Below are 21010 nucleotides of genomic sequence, written 5' to 3'. Positions count from 1 at the left end.
TGAGAATGTAGAATAGCTATAAAGGAAGAGGGGATAAGAAACTAGATCAAATGAGATGAGTAATTCCTTCTTTCTCCTGTTCACACCCCCCCTCCTGCCCCACAGACCCCAGAGTTACTTCTTTTGTAAGGCTATAACATCATATTTGAATGTATGACCTTGAAATTTTCTGATTAAGTAATTCTGGGCAAAGCTCTACTGGTTGGAAAATAAATCAGGCCTCCCACACATACCTGCTCAGCCAAGAATTTGTTTGCTGCAGGAACTGTGGGTGGGCGGGAATGGAAGCAAGTACACACCCAGGCTTTTGTGAACTCTCTGTTCCTGCTTGAGCCTGGGGTCATCCTCCCTCTGCTTTACCAGCGCTTCCTGGTCATTTCTTTCCATTCTCCATTGAAGAAATAGAGAAACAAACATTTTCATTTTTCATTTTCTGTCTTTCCCAACTCCAGGGGAACCCTCTCCCATCCCCGTTTGTTTGTTTTCTAAAGTTTGGCCTTGTATTTGTCTCTGGGTATCGCACTTGTGCGCATTTCTCCCAAGCCCAGGGAGACAGCGTACAGTGTATGCTGATGAACTGTAGGCTCCCTGCGTGTTGCCCCAGTTTCAGGGTCTGCGGCAGGGCCCTCCCGGAAGTGCCCTGGAATTTTGTTGGTTCCTGTAGCCCGAGATAGAGACCCCCTCCCCTTGCCTTTGCACTGGGATGTATCACAGGTGCTCCTGCCTGCGGGGCACCTGCTGTCTGCGTGCTGGGAAGATGGGTGAGGCTGGTTCCTGTGGTACGTGCCACATCAGGACATGTGGTCTGTGTGACCTTCAGTTATTGGTTCCTGGCTTGTTTTTTCTTTTTAGTCTACTTAACACTTCATCCCATTGTCCTACTGAAGTGCTGTCATTAGAACAGGTATGCTCTTAGTTTCTGAGTATGAGAACAGGTGTGTATCAGGCCCTCTCCTGTGGGAGGCAGTCTGGGATGAGGTGGAAGGAGGGCCTCTCGGGGGCGGGGGGATCTCCTTGGGCAGAGCTAAGCTCAGAAAGTGACTTGACCTTACATAAGCCTGCGTAATCACACCTTGCCCAGCAGCGACTGCGAGAAACCGTGTGGGACACGGAGAGCTCTCAGGAATGAGTCCTCCTTTTTCCTCTGTTTCCTTCTCAGGGTGTGGAACGCGGGCCTGTTGTAGGGATAGGTTGGTACTGGGTAAATTCTTTCTAATAACCTAACCGGGCTTCCACAAGGAAGGACGGGTGTGTGGGGGTTTTTGCCCTGTAGTCGGACTCCCGATGAGCCCAGCTCAGAAGCGTCCTTCTCCCCCGTGGCTGGCCGAGGAATGGCCGAGGCGGCAGAAAGCCATTTGCAGTCTTGCCTCCTTTATTTCTCCTCTAGTTTGCTCAAGTTATAAGGAAGAACTGGCAAAAATTAAAAGTAAAAAATTTTGTTTTGAAAATTACACCCTGTCTACCAACAGCCCCAGATCAAGAGTAACCACCAGACATCCTGTCGCTCAGCGTGCTGGCTGGTTGGGTGTCGCTGTGCTCCAGGCCCAGCACAGATCCACGTTCCCCATCACCCAGCACCGGCCACCTCGTACTGCTGTGGTAAAACCTGTAGGACAGAAAGAAACTGAGACGACGCAGTCAGCATCTGGCAGTTTGCTGTGCCATCCTGCCCTTTTCCATTTTACAAATTTAGGATATTTTGTTAAAAAAAAAAAAAGAAAAGAAAGAAAAGAAATGCTGTAAGAAGTTGATCCGATTGTGTGACTTGTTGTTAGGCCAGAAAGCTTCTGCTAATGCCTCTGAAATCTGTATCTTAAAGCTGTTTTTTTTAAGCCTCATGAGATGAGCTAAAGACCTTCACCAACTTCTAAGGTTCTCATTGTGGGGAAGGTGCACTGTGCTTCCCTCTGTACCAAGGAAACGGGGCGGCAGTTCATATGCAAATGGCCCCCCACCCTCCAGGAGGAGGCTGAGGCTGCTTTGTCAGGCCTTGTCCCAGAGCCGCCTGGGAGTCCAGAAACCATTCTTTCGCCACCCAGGGCAGTACCACAGGAAACCAAGTGGGGCTAAAGGCGGCAGGATGCCGGGGAGGTAAGGGTGGGGATGTGTTTGTAGCTGTATGCGAGGGGGAAGGAGGAAGAGAGAAGACACTCGATCCGGGGTGCGGGTGCTGGTGCCGAGCCAGGCTTGGCGGGAAAGTTTGCCGGTCTCAGGTGTGGGTTCACCCGTTGTCATACGTTCTTTGAGAAAGGCGTGGTGCGGTTTATGGAAATCCTTCCAAATGGTAATTATTGTTATTAGCCAACGGTTCCATAGTTCCCAGATTTATTCACCTGTCACTCCCCTGAGAAGTCCCAATCAGAATGGCCCTTCATGTAAGTGACCACAGAGCATGGACTTGTCACGTTTTGAGTATTGCCAGTGGTAGTGTAAGAAGCCGATTAACTTGGGTGAAGATGCTTTTTTTTTTTTTTAAGATTTTATTTATTTACTTATTTGTCAGAGAGAGAGCACAAGCAGGGGGAGCAGCAGGCAGAGGGAGAAGCAGGCTCCCTGCTGAGCAAGGAGCCTGATGCGGGGCTCGATCCCAGCACCCTGGGATCATGACCTGAGCCGAAGGCAGACGTGTAACCGACTGAGCCACCCAGGCGCCCCTGGGTGAAGATTCTTAAGAAAATGAGAACAAGAGGTGAAATGAAATTTCCTTTATCTGTGGGGTGCCTGGGTGGCTCAGTTGGTTGGGTGTCTGACTCTTGGTTTTGGCTTCGGTCATGATCTCAGGGTGAGATCTCAGAGCCCTGTGTGAGGCTTCGTGCTGTGTGTGGAGCCTGCTTGGGATTCTCTCTCTCTAACCTCCCCTATATGCATGTACTCTCTGGCTTGCTCTCTTAAGTAAATAAATCTTTAAAAAAGGGGGAAAAAAAGAAATTCCCTTTATTTGTATTTTTTAGTAATTAGGGTAAAGGCTTGCATGAATTAGGGAAAGTTTGAAGACACATTTGCTTTCTGGTATGCAGAGTTTTAACATAAAGACCTATAAATATAAAGTATTACTGAGGTGTTTTGTCAGTAGTGACCTCTGTACCTGCTTTAATGATACATTTATTCCAAACTTTAGGGAAATACCATGGACCATTTTCTGCAGGTTTCCCAGTAACTATGAAAGATTGTTTTTATATACAAATTTGTAAGGAAATTATTTATATTATTAAATAACAAGAATATATGTGCATTTATAGAGATAAGCAAAAACAAAATTTTGGGACTATTTCTAGACAATTATTAGATTAAATAATAATTAGATTAAAACATACAGGGGCGCCTGGGTGTCTTAGTCAGTTAAGCGTCTGCCTTCGGCTCAGGTCGTGATCTTGAGATCCTGGGATCGAGCCCCACATTGGGCTCTCTGCTGAGCGGGGAGTCTGCTCCCTCTGTGCTCTCCCTCTCTCTCTCTCAAATAAATAAAAAAAAAATCTTTAAAAAAATATGTAAAATGATACACCTTATAAATGTCACAGTAATTCATGTCTTTCTACATAGAATGGGGGCGCCTGGGTGGCACAGCGGTTAAGCGTCTGCCTTCGGCTCAGGGCATGATCCCGGCATTGTGGGATCGAGCCCCACATCAGGCTCCTCCACTATGAGCCTGCTTCTTCCTCTCCCACTCCCCCTGCTTGTGTTCCCTCTCTCGCTGGCTGTCTCTATCTCTGTCAAATAAATAAATAAAATCTTAAAAAAAAAAAAAAAAAGAAAATCTACATAGAATGGGTTCTTTCAGACTGCCTTCCCCCTCAATATCAGAAGTCCTTCTGTGATAAACGTAACTGGTGATAATTTAGGCAGCAGCTTCTCTTCACTTCCCTCCTGTCCTCTCCCTTCCTCCACTTTTTATCTGCTCACTGTCCCAGCCACTACCGTGGGCGCTGCAAATACACAGGTAAGTGCCTGTGATGCTGCCCTCAGGGGCCTCCTCGTCTGAGAGTGTGGCCAGTATAGCGTGTTTGCACGGGGAAGAGGTGCGTGAAGTTCCTGGACAAGGGAAGTTATGTGGAAGCTGAGATTTCCAGTCGGGGCTGGCCCAGAAACAAGCCCTTCTAGGCACAGCCCTCGTGATGCATTGAATCATTTCATCTCCTTTTGGTCATCTTAGGGTTTCAGAGAAAGAAGTAGGCCTGTCTCACACATGTGCTGCGGATTCTTGTCCTAGAGAAAGTCTTTTTTTTTTTTTTTTAAACAATCTTACCAGTATTATCTTCTGCTTTAGAAGCAAACTAACAAAGAAATCTATACCTGTGAAATGGTAATAAAAATTATTGAGGATGCACTGAATATTAGCTCAGGGCGAGGGGCTGAGAGAGGCGTGCTGTAGCTCGGGTTACATGTTCCACATGAATTATCTGTGATTAGAAAATATCAGTTATCTTCTGAAGGAGAGACTTGGCCATGTGTGTACCTTGAGACCCGTCTGCCAGAAAGTGGAGGGATCAGGTCCTGTGGAAGGGCTCTCTAGGGCTGACTGTCATAGAAGCCCGTAGTGCAGTGCCTGAGGCAGGCCGTGGCGGTGCACTTCCCCCCGTGATGAAAGTTCTGTGCATTCTCAGCCAATGCCGCCATTGTCTGTGGATTAACGTCTTTACTAAAAAAAGGGTGACGTGAAAAATGCTGAGTAATTTTGGTTCTTCCACACGCTCACGTCATGCTGAAGCTGGCAGCTTACCGATGACGGTGGTCCTATGTGGGGGCACTCCTTCCATGTGGGGAGGGCATAAGTGAAGGAGAGGGAGGAGAGAAAGAGAACCTCATGTGGTTGGTCAGGTGGGAGGTTCAGATCAAATCCGTTCGCGACGGATGCCTCGGAAAAGCTGCTTGTTGCTGGGATTTAATTATCCCACGCTCTGGAGGGCAGATTCTTATTTTCAGTACAGGAGTCAGTCTTAAATGCCGATGTCTCCGGCTCTGTCACCAGTACTTACAAAGGGAAGAGAAGGGAGAGGGGAAGGAGACAGGACAATAAATATTCTGCCACTGCGTACTCGGATTATGGTCCAGAGACCCAGCAGCTTCGGCACCCCCAGAGAGCCTACTAGAAGTGCAGGCTCTCAGGCCCCCGCCCAGAGGTACAAGACAGACTCTGCATGTGAGCAGACCCCCAGGCAATTCCTGTGTGCGGTGCTGTTGCGAAAAGGCTGCCCTAGAGGGCGAGGACAGTAGTTGGTTGACCTGTCTCGGCGCACTTCGAGGAAAGCCGAACAGCTGAGGCCTGGCCTCGGTAGGTGTTACAGGCTGGCAGTCAGAGATCAAGTTCGTGTGCAGCTGGAGACCAGGCCCACTGATCATGTTTGACTACACCGCAGCGCCCAGTTTAGGGAAGGACCGGGTTTGTTCACCACGCAGATGACTGCCCCCTGGCTTGAGGACGGCGCTGCTTCTCTGCCCTGGGGCAGAGTGGTTTCTATGCCGACAGGTAGGCCTTGCTCCCTCCCATCCCCCTCACACACACACATTAGCCAAAGAGCAGAGAGTAAAAACTACTTCATGAAAATTTTTTTAAGAATTCATCATGTCCATTTTTTACTTTACATCACGTTATCATCATGGGTTTCTCGGGGAGAAAGTCTGCAAAAAAGTGTGGCCTCCTCAGTGATGTGCCAAGCATTTTTTCTGGTTTGAACTTAAACAGGTACAGCTGACAAGGGTCAGGATTACATCATACTGATCCAAGTCTGGCTTTAAGAAGTTCGTCTGTTTGGTCTTCTTTCATCAAGTGATGCAAAGATTTTTCTGTGTTTGATTTTTTTCCACTGTCTGTGATGATCATATGTTACTTGTATATAGATAAAAATCCACTAAGTTTTCTTTTATGAAAGGAAGAATTAAAACCAAAAAACCCTCTTAGTGGTAAAAGGATTAAGACTACTAGAATCAGCCCTTGCAGGAGTTAGAGTTACAGCCCTGAAGAATCCATCAACTTTCTAGAAGCCTTGTCACGGCTGTACTCTAGTTGAGTGGCTGGACTTTCTTGCCTGGATTATTTCAGTAGCCCACTGACTGGTCTTGCTGCTTCCCTCTTGCTTTCTCCTCAGTCTGTCTTTGACATTAGCAGCCAGATCATACTAGCCTCTGTCCCACACACCTCAGTTGCATTCCAGGGCTCTCAGAATGAAAGCTTAGGGCCCATGACTTACCTCCCTGACCCCATATCCTATTACCATCTCCCTTGCATATACAGTTCAGACAGGCTGCACTTCTGCCTCAGGGCCTTTGCACTTGCTGATTCCTCTGTCTGGCACTGTCTTTCTCAATCTATCTACATAACTCCTTCCCAAACTTTCTTTAGGACTTTGTTCATATGTCCGTTTCTGAGTGAGGCTTTCTGTGACGGCCCTATTTAAAATTTAATCTCCCCTCCCCACCCCCCCACACTGGGTATAATTTATGTTTTACTTAATATGTGTTCATCGTTTGGCTCCTCCTAGAATATTACTTCCTTGAGAAGAAGGGATTTTGTCTTGTACGTCTTGTGTTCACAGCACCTGGAACAGAGCCTGGCTTATTTGAGGTGCGTTCTGTTTGTGGAATGAATGAGTGAAGTTGGCTTCATGACTAGACATGAATTTAGATCCAAGAGCACTGTGGGATTTCTTCCTACCAGTACTGTTCTCATTCACATCACATACGAGGACTGAAATGTTAGGAGAACATCTTTAAAATATTTTTTTTAAGATTTTATTTATTTATTTGACAGAGATAGAGACAGCGAGCGAGAGAGGGAACACAAGCAGGGGGAGTGGGAGAGGAAGAAGCAGGCCCATAGCAGAGGAGCCCAATGTGGGGCTCGATCCCAGAGCACCGGGATCACGCCCTGAGCCGGAGGCAGACGCTTAACCGCTGTGCCACCCAGGCGCCCCCATCTTTAAAATATTAACCACAGCTATGAGCCATCGAAAGCATTCTATGCAGTGCGTTAGCAAATGCCAGCTAATTGTTGATTTGTAAGGCAAATGGGAGACTAACGCAGTACACAGCAGGTCCCCTGTGTGCCGGGGCCCAGGAAGGAAGAGGAGGAACAGTATCTGGGGCCTCCTTCAGGAGTCTTCACGCTTCTTGCTGTCAGCCCTTCACTTGTGGCAAGATCCCACAGCACACTCAGAGTCTTCAGTTCCCCCTCCCCCAAGGACCGTACAGGTGTTTGTGTGCACACGGGTGTGCGTGGATATTTGCTGGTGTTGTCTCATCGAGGGCTTCCTTTGGCCACAATTTATGTTTTCCCTTTTGTTTATAGCGTTTCTTAGTAACCCACTGCTGCAGGTCCTCTGTGCGGAGTTGCTACCCAAATGTATCTTGAACTTTGTGCTATTTGTCTTTTAGTATCGTAAGATTTATTGTGGCCATGGAAGTCAAGGTAACAGTAATGTTCCAGAAGCGAGTGTAGACAATGCCCATGTAATTATTGGTGTTGCCTGGGTGGGAGGACACACTAGGGAGGATGGAGCCCAATCAGGAAAGCCGTATGGTCTACCTGGCAGAATTATTTCTGTTTTGGTGATGGATGCAACAGGTTCTTACAGCCCAAAGCCATCCTCCGTCCTTCAATAAAATACTTCTTGAATGTCCACTCTTGAGGAATGTGCTCATAAAATGAGCCCAGTATCCACCTGCATAGAGCTTCTTATTACTCTAAGGGGGCAAATAAGCATAAATAAGCACATATATGTGTAATTATAAGCTGTTACTATAAGTGCTACAAAGGAAAAGATCAAGATGCTGTGGGAGCTTCAAATAGGGAAATTTGTCCCAGTCTTGGGGTCAGGGCACATTCAACATAGGATCTGCCAGTTACTAGGCAAGTGTGTGCTTTGAGGGGGGAAGGGACAGAATGTTGTGTATTAATTTCCAGGCAGAGGAAATGAGGTATGCAAAATCTCTGAGGTGCTGAGGGATTTTGCACGTTCAAGAGAGTGAAAGTAGACCAGAGTGGCTGCAGTGGGTGAAGATGACAGGGTGGGTGGTGCTGGAGGAAGCAAGGCAGGTGAGCAGGGCCAGAGCGAGGCCTTCAAGTCAACTTTTTGGGTCTTTATCATGAGCCCAACATACAGCACTGAAAGGGTTTGAGTAAGGTTGAGCCGTGAGCTGTTTTTGATCTTTGGATGTAGACTCTGGACGCACCAGATAATGGTGGATAATGGACTGGAAGGGGGAGAGTGGAAGCTGGAAATACATGGGAGTGTCTTGAGTTTGTCCAGAAGGATGATGGCGCCTGGACTAGGGTGGTGTGGTACCGGCGATGGAAGGACACTTGTCTGGAGGGAGAATGTTGGAGGCCATTGGCATTGAAATTGTGATTGCTGTGATATGTTTGCTGAACAGTCTTCAGTTAATTCGACTTGACCTTTCATCTGCCTGTAAGGTGCCTATACCTGAGATTTCAGGAAATACTTGTTGACTAAGGAAACGTGAATATATTGGTCAAGCTGGATGGAGCAAGTGTCCAGACTGTCTGGCAATTACAGTTTTCACTGTACATGAATATGAAGGTATTAATAGCTTTATATGTCAATCTCTTATGAGCTTTGTTAGCATGAATCAGTACCGATAAACGTAATCATTTCTGAAACCTTAGGGAGATAGACTTTTGGACGCAAGAGATTTGAAAGACAGTCATGAATTACCTGTCAGTCCTGAATTCCCAAAGGTACATGTCACCTGGTGAAAATGCTCTGAACAGCTACCTTCCCTAGGCAGTACCCTCTTTTTCAATGAATACTTTTCCATCGTCATTTAAAAAAAATTTTTAAGTAAATCTGTGCTAGCTCTGTTCACCAGTTGTTTCTGCCCTTAAAACAGCAATTATTTTCCCCAGCGCAGAAAGGTGCTGCCCACCTAAAAAAAGAAAAAAAACTTTAAAGGAAATGTAGTTTGAAAAGGCAAAATAAATGTAGAAGGATTCAGAGTCAAGGAGAACCTTGTCCTAAATTGTTTCCCTGTGCATCTAACTTTATAATATGGCATGTTGATTTCCTTTAACCATGAAGTATCTGTTTTCCAAATCTCCTCTAATCTAGATGTACAGTGATAGTGTCTCAGCGGTTCTGCCTAGGAACTCAGGAAAGTTACGCAGCTGGAGTAATTGACGAAGGCTTCATGAAGCCCTTTTGGTGCTCCTGAGTTCAGAAGATGTCAAACAGTGATAGACAACACATGTGTGCCTTTATGACCACCCACTGTATTTTCCTCATCTTTTTCAGGAGGAAGATGGAAGAAACAGAGGTATACTTGCAGATGGAACAGAGGGAGCCACTGAACGGGTAGGTAACTGAAATTGGCAGGAGTTGTGTATACAGTAACTCAGTGAATTCGTATTTGTGACGTCCTTAGAAGAGTTCCTGGCATATAGTAAACACTATACGTGTTTGCTCTTGTGAAGTTCTTTTAAGTGTGCCTGAGCCCGAAACAAACCAGTCAACAACCAAAAAGTACCCAACAAAAACAAACCCTTTGCTCCTAAACCAATTGGGAACATCATTGGTAAATTACTTTTTTCTTTTTTTCATCATTGGTAAATTCTGTGGGACCTATTATGCTGGCCTGAGAAACTTACTGTCTTAACCTTTGAGCACCCACAGTGTTTGAATACCCATTCATTTTTGATTTTTCATTCATGATGACCTTTTAAGTGTCAGATCTGCTTCCGTTTTGAAGAAAACAAGGTCTTAAAAAATTCTTGAAGAAACAGCTCCTTATCATTTGGGGAATGAGATTGCAAAGTTGACCTGTCACCTTTCTCCTCCCCTGTGTCCACCTGTCTGGATCTGCACGGTTCCTGCCTTTTTGCCTTGCTGTGGAGAGGCTGGGGTCTCCCGATCCACATCTCACCTTCCCTCTCATTGCAGCTCTCCTGTCTCCCCTGGCTCCTCTCCCTCAACACGTCAGCTTGGTTCAGGACCCAGAGGAGACGCTGGGAGTGGGGTCCACAGTCTGATTAGGTAAAGTTAGACATTTCTCTAGATGGCATTTGCATTGCAGCTGCTTCCCCCCAACTTTAAATAGTTTACTTTCAGTACTCTGTTGTTTTATGTTTTGTCACATTTCCCTTTGGGATTTGGGGATATTACCTTTGGAAGTTACTTTTTTTTTTTTTTTAAAGATTTATTTATTTATTTAAGAGGTGGGGAGGGGCAGAGGGAGAGAGAATCTTAAGTAGACTCTGAGCTGAGCTCGGAGCCCGATGCGGGGCTCAGTCTCAGGACCCTGAGATCGTGACCTGGCTGGAAATCAAGAGTCAGATGCTTAACCAACAGAGCCACCCAAGTGCCCCAGGAAGTTACTTTTCTGTTTGGAGGTGTTACAGGTGATACTGTCACCTTGAGAGAAGTGGGCCCTGTGGTGCACTCCGTGTGTAGTGGCTTTCAGACCTTTGTACTGGAAGCCCACAGGAAGAAGTAGATGTTACATGAGGACCCAGCTCACACATCTGTACATGTGGATGTATGGTTTTCCAAAATAATATCTTTACTATTTGTGAGCTGTGATATAATTTCCTTTTTTCCTTTTTTCTCTTTTTTCTTGCTGCTTTTGTCTCCATTGCTCCTCATAACCTACAGAATAGGTTTCATATCCTGCTGGTCAGTTGTACTTTGACAGACTTGCAGTATTTTTAGGTAGCGGTAGGGGCACATGCTTCCTTTCCATGTTCTGTAGTAACGTGCACAAGTCTCTGTTACCCCTAAACACTCCCTCAGACTTGCCTTATTTTAATTCTTTATGTGCAAAACTCTCTCCTTCCTTTTGCTTCTGTTTTTTTTAAAGATTCATTTATTTATTTTTAGAGAGAGTGTGCATACGGGGGAGAGGGACAGAGAGAGAGAAACTCAGACTCTGTGCCGAGCCTCACCCGGGGGTGGGGATGGGGTGAGATCATGACCTGAGCTGAAATCAAGAGTCGGACACTCAACCAACTGAGCCACCCAGGCACCCATCTCCTTCCTTTTGTAACTAAGCTTTTGTTTGTATTTTTCATGTGCCGTTCGCTTCTCAGCCCTCTTCGTTTGAACTTTGACCTTTCTTTCCTGACCAATAGCCAAGAATCATTTTACCGTTTTGAGTGAAACAAATTCCTCTCTGCTATTAGATCTTATCTTGCCTGTTAAATGTAACTGTCAAAAAGTAGCACTTTACCTGTATCTGCTTAGATCCCGTATTCAGTTGCTCAGAAACATACCTTTTCTGGTGGTCTGATCTCACAATGCATGCCCTTACCTGGTCCCAGGATCACAGAATTATAGCAGTTCAGGGGTCTTCTGTATCCTGTTCTTTTTGGTTGGCGTTGTGGGCTGCAGAGAGACACCTGCTGGCTCAGATGTAGAGTTGTATTGTTTTGCTGTCCTGAAAAAATACTGTCATTTTTAGGACCTTAAGCTTTCATGATACGAAGGTAGGCTTGTATGTCGGAATGCACTGAGGTCACTCACCTAATCCCCTCAAGCATTCTAAGGATCTCCAGCTCCACATCTAAGGAACTGAAAAGTATTCGTATCCTATCAACCACTCAGAAGCTGATACCTAAAGGGGAAAAGGATTTCATGGTAGATTCCTTCCCTTCGTATGTTCTTCATGGGACCACAAATTGATAGTTTAGTAAAGCGCCCAGTAAGCCGAGATCCATTTAAAACTTTTGGAAATGATAATTCACTCTTCCAAGATAGTTAAGAACTTAAGTTTTAAATGGTTTAGGTTTGCAGCTTGGTTTGTTATATGGGCGGTACATTTGGTTCTAGTTATAAGTCTAGCGCTAGAAAACAGGAATCTAAAATCTGTTGCTTCTTTATTTTGATGTCCTAATTGGAATATCATAGTGATTTTTTTGCAATGCTTATCTTAGCAGAATTTTTGTTGTTGATCTCAGAGGCAGGCTTATTTATAAAGAAATCATAATTATATACACCTAAGATTACTCAGTGCATACAATAGATTTTAAAGATTTTAATGTGCAAAGTGGCTGTTTTATTTTTTTAATTCTAATTTTTTTTTTTAGAGAGAAAGCATACGTACACGAGCTAGGGAGGGGCTGAGGGAGAGAGAGAGTCTTAAGCAATTTCCACACCCAGCACAGAGCCCAATTCAGGGCTCAACGTGGGGCTCGATCTCACCGCACTGAGATCTTGACCCTGAGATCATGACCTGAGCCGAAATCAAGAGTTGGACGCTTAATTGAACTGAACCACTCAGGTCCCCTGCAAGGTGGTTCTTTTAAACAAAACTAATGTCCACCTGTCTTTGAGGACTATTTCTAAGATCTTATAGACAATAAATGAGGCAACATACTTGTGTTTTCTGTCCTTGTCACGTCCTGGTACACAGTGCATGCCTGGAAGCCAGTAAAAAACGCCAGAATGTGTACATCGGTCCCTTTAATGAAGAGCTTTGAGAGTGTGTGGGAGAGGGAGCTAAAGCCTCACCCCTGCCCTGGCTCCCCCCTCACAGCACTTGTCTCTTCTCCCCTCCACTGCAGGAGATAAACTAAGTGTCCTCGAACAAGACCATACCTGCAGCTTCAGGGAATGGCAGAAAAGAATGTTATTAATGGTTCAAGGGGAGAAATTACGGCAGAAATAGAAACAGCGTTTGGGAACATAAAATACTCTGTTTGAGATTAATAACCCCAAAGCAGAAGAATAACATGTATTTTTAAAAAATACTTCATACTCGCCCAGTTTTTCTGGCCATCTTCCTGTATTCCTGTTGTGAGAGGGGAACCTGAGGTGAAAATAGAAACCGTTACTCCTTTTATCAGGGACCCTAGATTGATCATGAAAAGTGGGAGAAGTCACATCAGGTAGCCAAGCACTTCTTCTGAAAGCATGAATAAGAGAAACAGAAGACTATAAACCATCAGAGAGGAAGCAAAGTGTGGTATGGCTGGTGAGTTTTGAACTTCAGTGCTCCCGTCTGGTTATGTGGTTGTTGTCCTGAAATAAGGGAAGTGAACTGCTTGGTCCAGTGATGTTCCCAGCATTGAGTATTTCCTATGTGCTAAGCATTGGGTGAGGAGCCTGAGGCTAGACAGATACTGCTGTCATCCCAGTGTTAGTGTTTCTCTTAAATTCCGTTAATTAACACATAATGAATTATTAGTTTCAGAGGTAGAGTTTAGTGATTCATCAATCTTGTATAACACCCAGTGCTCCTTCCATCATCTGCCCTCCTGAATGCCCGTTACCCAGCTACCCCATCCCCCCACCCCATCATCCCACTTTTACAGACTGTGCATGTTACGAGGAAGCTCAGTGAGACTAGTGTGTGAAAGAAGTCCGTTACCTAACCCCTGTCAGGAGTGAGGCATCGCCAGTCCCTGAATGCTGGTTGGCTTTGAATAATGTTGCTAACTTAAAAGTTTTGGAAAAAGCTTTTGATTTTATATTGTTGATGAGCTGTGATAGTCAGGAAGGAAAATACCACAACTAAAAGAAAAGGGTTTTTTGTTTGTTTTTTAAAGATTTTATTTATTTATTTGATAGAGAGAGAGAGACAGCCAGCGAGGGAGGGAACACAAGCAGGGGGAGTGGGAGAGGAAGAACAGGCTCCCAGCAGAGCAGGGAGCCCGATGCGGGGCTCGATCCCAGGACACTGGTATCATGCCCTGAGCCGAAGGCAGAAGCCTAACGACTGAGCCACCCAGGCGCCCTAGAAAAGGGGTTTTTAATAGATTTAAAAAGTAACTGCAGGGCACCAGGGTGGCTCAGTCGGTTGAGCGTCTGACTCTTGGTTTCAGCTTGGGTCATGGTCTCAGGGTCCTGAGATCAAGCCCCGCATCGGGCTCCAAGCCTAGAGGGGAGTCTGCTTGAGATTCTCTCCCCACCCGCACTCTGTTTCTAATTAAGTAAATCTTTAAAAAAAAAAAGTTACTCAGATTTTTCTAAATTTGGAGCATCACTTTAATAATCCTGATGTTAAAGATTTTTAAGTAAATATTTGCAGTCTCCAGTCTACTGTTTAGTCCTCAGAGATAGACTAGTGTAATATTTTAAAATATTGTAAAATTTTAAAAATTAGAAGTAACATTCCCTTTTAAAAATCTGTGTAATCAGCATGAATATCTGAATGTATTTCCCGAGAATCCTGTATTTTCAGAAGTACATAGTGTATTTTGCTATTGCAGTGGGAAATTTAAGGCAGACAGATTCCAAAGGATTTCAGTGTTTTGAGTATGAATACATCAACAATTGGAAGAAAATAAATCCAGTACCTCTCGTTGAAGGGGCAAATAAATATATATGACCAGTTTTCAGTTGACCACCTTAATGGGAAGAAACAATACCATGGTTAATCAGAAGTTTTCTTTTTGCAGTAACTTATTTTCTTGTTTAGTTTTTGCTTTAAGGCTCTTTGTTTCCTGGAACACAGGGGAGCTGGCATTGGACTTAGAAGTGGCTCAATATATAATTGTGAAAAAGAGGAATATCTCTATAATTTAAAACACACTGCAAATGTTGCCAAGTGTTTAGAATTAATACATAGGGAGTTTATTACATTTCATATTCACTTGCCTGTTCTTAAAACTATGAATGTTCAGGGCAAAGCAGGAAGTTAAAGTGAGACTCTGTCTTGACAAGCCTTCCTGGGCTCCCCTCCCCCACTATTCCCCCCCCCTTTTTTTCTTTTAAGGCAAAATTAGTGTAGGATGAAGATCAAAGATATTGGAAGGGGAAAATAAGTTGGAAAATAATTTAAATTTGAGCTTGTGAATTTGGAATTGAAAGGAAGGTTAGAGGCCGTTTACCTTAACCTTTTCCATTTACAGATAAGGAAAGTGAGTTCCCCAGAGCTCCTACGGCTTGCACAAGGCCACAGAGCTATTAAGAAGCAAAACTGATCCTGACAGGGAGAGAGTACTTACTGCACCAGAAGTTTTAGTGGGATGGTTTTTTCCCCCTTAATGAGGTATAATTGACAAATAATATGGTCAGATAAAGTGTACTTTGACATGTATATATGTATCTCTCTCATATCCCTGGTCAAAGGGTTTCATTCACTTGAATGATTTTCAAAAATGGGTATTAAACCTCAGTCGTCTTTGTCTTTTGTTTTTAACAAACTACTTGGAAAGCACGTGTCTTAGCAAAGTGCCCTGGGAAGCAGAGCCTAGTCCTATACCCTGTTTTTTTCCCCACTCTGCTAGACTGGGGGGCAGGCTGACATGTGCACAGATAGGAAAAGAAGAGAGATGCTGTCTGTGTCTCTGTGAATGCGAAGCTTGTGTAGGATAACTTTTCAACCTGGACCCACTTCCTTTCCTAACAGTAGTTGCTCCCTGGGGAGTTCCATGTGTTTCTAGCTGTATGTACCCCTTCACAACCTAGAGAGCACCCCTAATTCGTGTATCCTCGGGAGGCATCTGGCAGATCCCATCAGTAAACAAAATGTTCCTGTGCAGGTTATTAGCCGTATTATTTTTTACTGGTATAGAAGCAGTTTTGGTGTTGGCCGTTAACTTACTAGTGCACTGAGCGTGCTGAGGCTACAGTTTTACCTTTGACTCCCTTCCCCCTGCCCCAGAAGTCATTCAGCTTCCCAGTTTAAGAAAACCTGATTCCCACGGCCAAGCACTACCCTCTTCTTTATGGCTGTCTTCAAAATGAATGCTCTCGGTCCCAAGCAGTGAAACAGGGTCAGTTGGCAGCAAAATGAACATCATCGCCCCCCAAAAAATCCCAGTATGTCATACTACTAGTAAAAAGTGTCGTATTTTATCCAGAGTCTTTATCTTTCTTAGAAACTGATCAACTAAATTGCTACATACTTGAATCATCCTTTTTTAAAAAAAAACTATAGAAAATGTGTCCTAGCCCCTGTGGAAAGTATTGGTTTTAGACACAATGAATATGTGTTAGAAATAAACAGTATAATCTGACCTAGAAAAGAAGTAACTTTAAATATACCTAAAAATAACCTAAAAATTATTATAGTGATAAATAGTAAAATCATATTTCTGACTTGGGTTATGACATTGACACTGGCGTGGACACGGTTATTACTCAGTTAGAAATTTTATTTTGACTGAACTCTACATATATGTATTTTTAATAAGTGTTAAACCATTGCCTCACTTTTTTTTTTAAGTTTACTTTTTTACTTACAAGTAATCTCTGCACCCCATATGGGGCTCAAACTCATGGCCTTGAGATCAAGTCGCGCGCTCTTCTGACCAAGCCAGCCAGGTGCCCCTACCATTGCCTTACTTTAAATAGGTTTCTGGGAGAATGTGTATAGAAGCAAAGGCTGCGAAAGCATTGTCACTATATACTTGAGCCTCAGATTTTGTCTTAGTTATATGAGAACTGCATTAACATTTTGAAAGAATCCTGAATTATTCTCATAGTTCAGCTTTCCACGTAACAGTGTGTTAGGCATTAATTTTTTGTAATTTAAGTTTGAAAGATAATTATGTTTCGCCACAAGGAGCTTTTATGAAGAAAATTACATAGCCAAAGTGGGGAGGTCAGACCAAGATCTGAACATGGTTTCCCTTTGGTTCCAGGGTTCATTTGCACTGGCCATTTTAATTCAGATGGTAGAAGACGAGGAGAGTAGTACTTCCTTCTCCTTTCAGCATGGAGAAGCGCGTTGTGTTTGCTCAGCATTGAAACAGCGCTGTGTTATTTTATTACTCGTGGACCTGGTAGCTAGGAAAGGTAACCATGCTACCAAGAATAGTGTTGATTTTTACTTAATTTACTGTCTGTCTAGGCTCTGTCTATAGGGTTTACTATATACCCTGAAGGCAAGGATGGGTAGACTGGACAAAAAAGAGAACGCTTTGGCACATAATTCTTTCATATTTTTCTGAAACACAAGGGTGCACCTTTCACAGTGTATATTGTATCGGCAATAACTTTGGATCTTGTTTGAAACCAATGAGGAGAGTCACGCAAGTGGGTGCAAAGAAAGAAACGCCCCTCCGAGCCCCGTGTGACCCAGACCGACAGTAAACATGAGGGCTGCCAGCTGCTCACTGGTCTGAGGAGGTAAGACACGGAAGATGGGTTGGAAATGATTGGCTAATGGGAAAGTTGAAGCACCCAAGAATGAATTCTTTTTAATCTTAAGTGAATAAGGGTTCGATTCATTACTGAAAAGTAGGGACGCACTCAGTTGCAGTTTTACATGTTTTCTAGGGAGGGAGAGAAGAGATGGAGTTTGAACTAATTTGCGGGGAAGCGTGTTCAGAATGCATCAGGCTTTTCAGAGGGTAAAGGAGGTTGTCGGTGGCATCAACGGTGGACTTTAACCACAGGAGAAAGTAGGAGGACAGCAAAGCTGAGGCTAGAGTGTTAGCAGTGCAAGTTTGCCTTTGGGGTGTATTTATTTCCTGTGTCCTCCCCAGTGTCACAGACTTCCTCTCAATTAGGGATGATTGTGGTCTGAACTGTTAAGGATGCTATACAGTTAAGCGTGAAGGCCCTCGATCCAGACTTCTGGGTTCAGATGCCGCTCTGCTTCAGAGGCAACTGACTTAATTCTCAGATTCTTCATCTGTAAAACACAGATAGTATTAATATTTACCTTTGTAGGGTTCTTGGGAAGATCAGATGAGTTAATGGCATGTAAATGAGTCGGTGAGAGCACTGTCAGGTGTATAGTAAGCCCTCAGCATGTGTTAGCTATTACTGTGTTATATGACCCTACTTAATTGTTTTTAATAATCTCATCCTCTCTCCATAACCTCTGACTTGAGAGATTAGACACTAAACTGATGAATGAGTGATAATGACTTGCATGGTATCTTCACAGTTGTTGGTTAGTAATGTAAATGCATCTTGCTTTGTGGGTCAGTTTCCGAGATGAGTGACGTAGGCACAGCGCCGATTAAATTAAATCCGCACGTGTAGCCTCCCACCTCGTTTCAAACATGATCTTTAATCTTCTTTCCTAATAAACTGTTTTCTTTCCTGGGACTCACAGAAAGGATTATGTTTTACATCATGAAAAAGAACACATAACACGCACACATAAAAGAAACAACTGTTCTATAAAATAGTAGTTACACTAAGTGTGAGAAACCCTTGTTTTCTATTTTATTCTATTCTGTTTCGTTTTTATAAAAATGCTGCTTGCAATGCATCGAATTTATTTTACAACTCACCCTCCAGTTTGAAAAACACTGCATGAAGACCAGTTTGACTTTTGTCCAGAACCAAATAGCGGGGGTGGGGGGGGTACCTTTGTAACCAATATTCCCTTCCTTTTCTGTCCGCACTTGCCCAGTAACGGAAAGGGAATTCACCACCTTTAGACACACCCAGTCACACTCACGCTCACACTCACATTCAAAAGTGTAATCCGTCTATTTAGTAAGGCCGAAGTTTGTGTTGTGACCTAAAAGGTCTTTAAATATTACTGTATTTCGGATTTACTTTTAGCATATTTGTGATGTTAAAAATGCATGTAGCTCAGGGCACTTGGCTGGTTCAGTCCGTGGAGTGAGCAAACCCTTGATCCTCAGGGTCGTGAATTTGAGCCCCACATTGGGGGTAAAACTTACTTAAGAAAAACTGCATGGAGCTCATATCACTAGAAGATAGGGTCCAGTAATCATTTTCAGGAAATAGTTTAAGGTTAGGTATGATAATAGTAACACATTTTTCAGGTCGTGATACCTAACTTCTATTCCATCCCACCCCTCCCTAATTAAATAAGGAGTTAACAGTGTCCTACAGAAAAATGATTGATTGTTAGGACAGAGAGTTGTTGTTAGAACTAGAGAGTTGTTACACTGTGCTGTCTATAGGCTGGGTTTGTTCCTTTTGGCCGGCACCGTTTGTTGGAGAGACTACTGCTCAGAGCTTTTCATGCCCTGTGACCGTGAAGCTAAGCACATACCACTACCTACCCCATGCCGAGCCTTGACTCTGTTCTCATCGACTGAGTCACCAGCCAGGCCAAATAAATTGCTTCTTTTGAAAGGTTGACAACCAAATTCTTACCAGGTTTACCACACAAAGCCTTCCCACATTATAAACACTTGCTTCGCGCACATTCTGGTCACCCCCATGACCAGTCGCACGTTGCCTATGGTCAGCCTCCCAGACTCCCCCACTCCATACAATAGCTGGGCTGTCCTAGCTCAGCTAAGAGGTCTAATCCAACACTTTTCCATCCTACTTGGTGGAACTCGTATTAAATCCTCTTCTTTTCCCACTCCCTTTTTCACGTTTTAGTCTTTGTGAAGTCCACCCATACAATTACATTTTTTTCTATATTTCAAGTAAATCTCTCTTTTTCTAAGCCTTTTTCTTTCTTCCCTCTGTTCAGTTTTGGAGAGCCCCTCCAGTGATGCTAGTCACAGCTTTAAGCTCAAGGGTAGGGGTATAATCATTATCAAAGGAAAAGAATGTAGTATATTTGGAGGTAAAATAAGGCGTAATAATGAATGTCATCAACTTTTGAGTAATCTTGAGTGTCTCAATGTAGGTCATCCTCTCCTGATTAAATTTTCTTACACATTTGCATACAGAAAAATAAAAATCATTCTTAGTTCTGTTAGTTTATTCCTTATATAATTACTAGTATTGCAACACAGAATATACATTTCATTTCAGGTAAACAGTAGTACAGATACATTATAAGTGAAATAAGTTTCTGTGTCTTGATCTGGCTATTATCACTACTAGCATCATTCCTAAGGGAAAAGTAGCTTCAGTTCTAAACCACCAACATAGATACATTTGGGGAACATAACCAGGTGTTTGAGGACTATTTATAGTCCTTATTTCTCTTACCCATGCTTTTGGTTCCTGGAAAGAGGTTGACTATTTTAAAATCATCTAAGTATTAGTAGAGTGCTCCCATGGTTATTTTTAATAATAAGTTAAAATGAAAATCATGGGAGAATTTACAGTATTTTGAAATGAGAAATATGGTTAATCATGAATTTTGAAACGTAATTCCCTTGCATCCCTTCTATGTATGTGAATGTTTATGACACTGTCTTGGACATAGAGTTGGCTACTTTTAAATACCATGTTTATTCTGAGGGACAGAACATTGGGGCCTTTCCCTCATTCAAGTTGGTGGTCCCAGATGACTCAGGACAGCCCCTTCACTCTGGCCATTGTCTTGCAAGAACACTGGAAATGTGATGTCTTTGCCTGAGGAGACACATTAACCCTTTAAAATAAAACTGGAGAACATCTGTCAGAAAATACTTAGAAAGAAAAGGCTGTTAGCAGAATATTAGAGGCATTGGCTCTTCCTGAAGGCATTTCAGTCTTCTGTGTGATCTGGTATTACGATTTTTAAAATAATGATTACCTTGCAACACTTTAAATTCGTTCCTCATATTAAATCTCCAAGTAAATTTTTTTTTTTTTTTGGTTTGCGTTTTCGTTTGTAGTCTGAAACTTATTGTACCATCTGTAGCAAGCTAATGGCCACTGATGAAAGTGGAATCACAGCAGAGGATCTTATATGTCCTGATAATGTTCTTATTCATTTAAAATGCATTACCTTGACAAAATTTTGTGTTTATAAAATGAGCCTGTGTGGCTCAGTCGGTTAGGCGCCCGACTCTTGATTTCAGCTCAGGTCGTGATCTTGGGTTCTGAGATTGACCCCCATGTCGGGCTTTGTGCTGGGTGTGGAGCTTGCTTGAGATTCTCTCTTTCTCCCTTTGTCCCTCTACCCTGCCTGCCTTTCCAAAAAAAAAAAAAAAAGATGTTGAACATGTAAATATGCTAAGGGTATCCTTGCCACAGAGATACAAGTAGAGACCATAATTTTTGTGTTAGGGTCCACATTAGCCAAATATGAAGTAGAATTCCCAAGTTTAATGTAGTGTAAGCAGCATTTGAAATATGACTTAACATTAAAAAATTATTACGTGTGCCCCACTTGGAGATGCAAAGGCATACATAGAATAAAGTATGAGTTTTAAAAAGTCACCAATTTATGAGCAGGGATAAAATAGAGCCCTTGGCGGGGGTGCCTGGGTGGCTCAGTCGGTTGAGGGTCTGAC

The 21010-nt window shown here is 43.4% G+C and overlaps 1 long non-coding RNA gene across 1 annotated transcript in view; it reads left to right on the top strand.

Annotated features, from left to right (window-relative positions):
• Positions 1-21010, top strand: part of LOC117802303 — an 82674-nt gene that overhangs the window by 5593 nt on the left and 56071 nt on the right. Inside the window, exon 2 of the long non-coding RNA XR_004625426.1 lies at positions 9246-9983. This is a non-coding gene — a long non-coding RNA (uncharacterized LOC117802303). The remainder of the gene's footprint in view (positions 1-9245; positions 9984-21010) is intronic.

This window comes from Ailuropoda melanoleuca, chromosome 1 (assembly GCF_002007445.2).
Source record: "Ailuropoda melanoleuca isolate Jingjing chromosome 1, ASM200744v2, whole genome shotgun sequence".
In the NCBI taxonomy this organism is placed as follows: domain Eukaryota; kingdom Metazoa; phylum Chordata; class Mammalia; order Carnivora; family Ursidae; genus Ailuropoda; species Ailuropoda melanoleuca.
The sequence above is the reverse complement of the archived record's forward strand: the minus strand, read 5'-3'. Positions and strand labels throughout refer to the sequence as shown.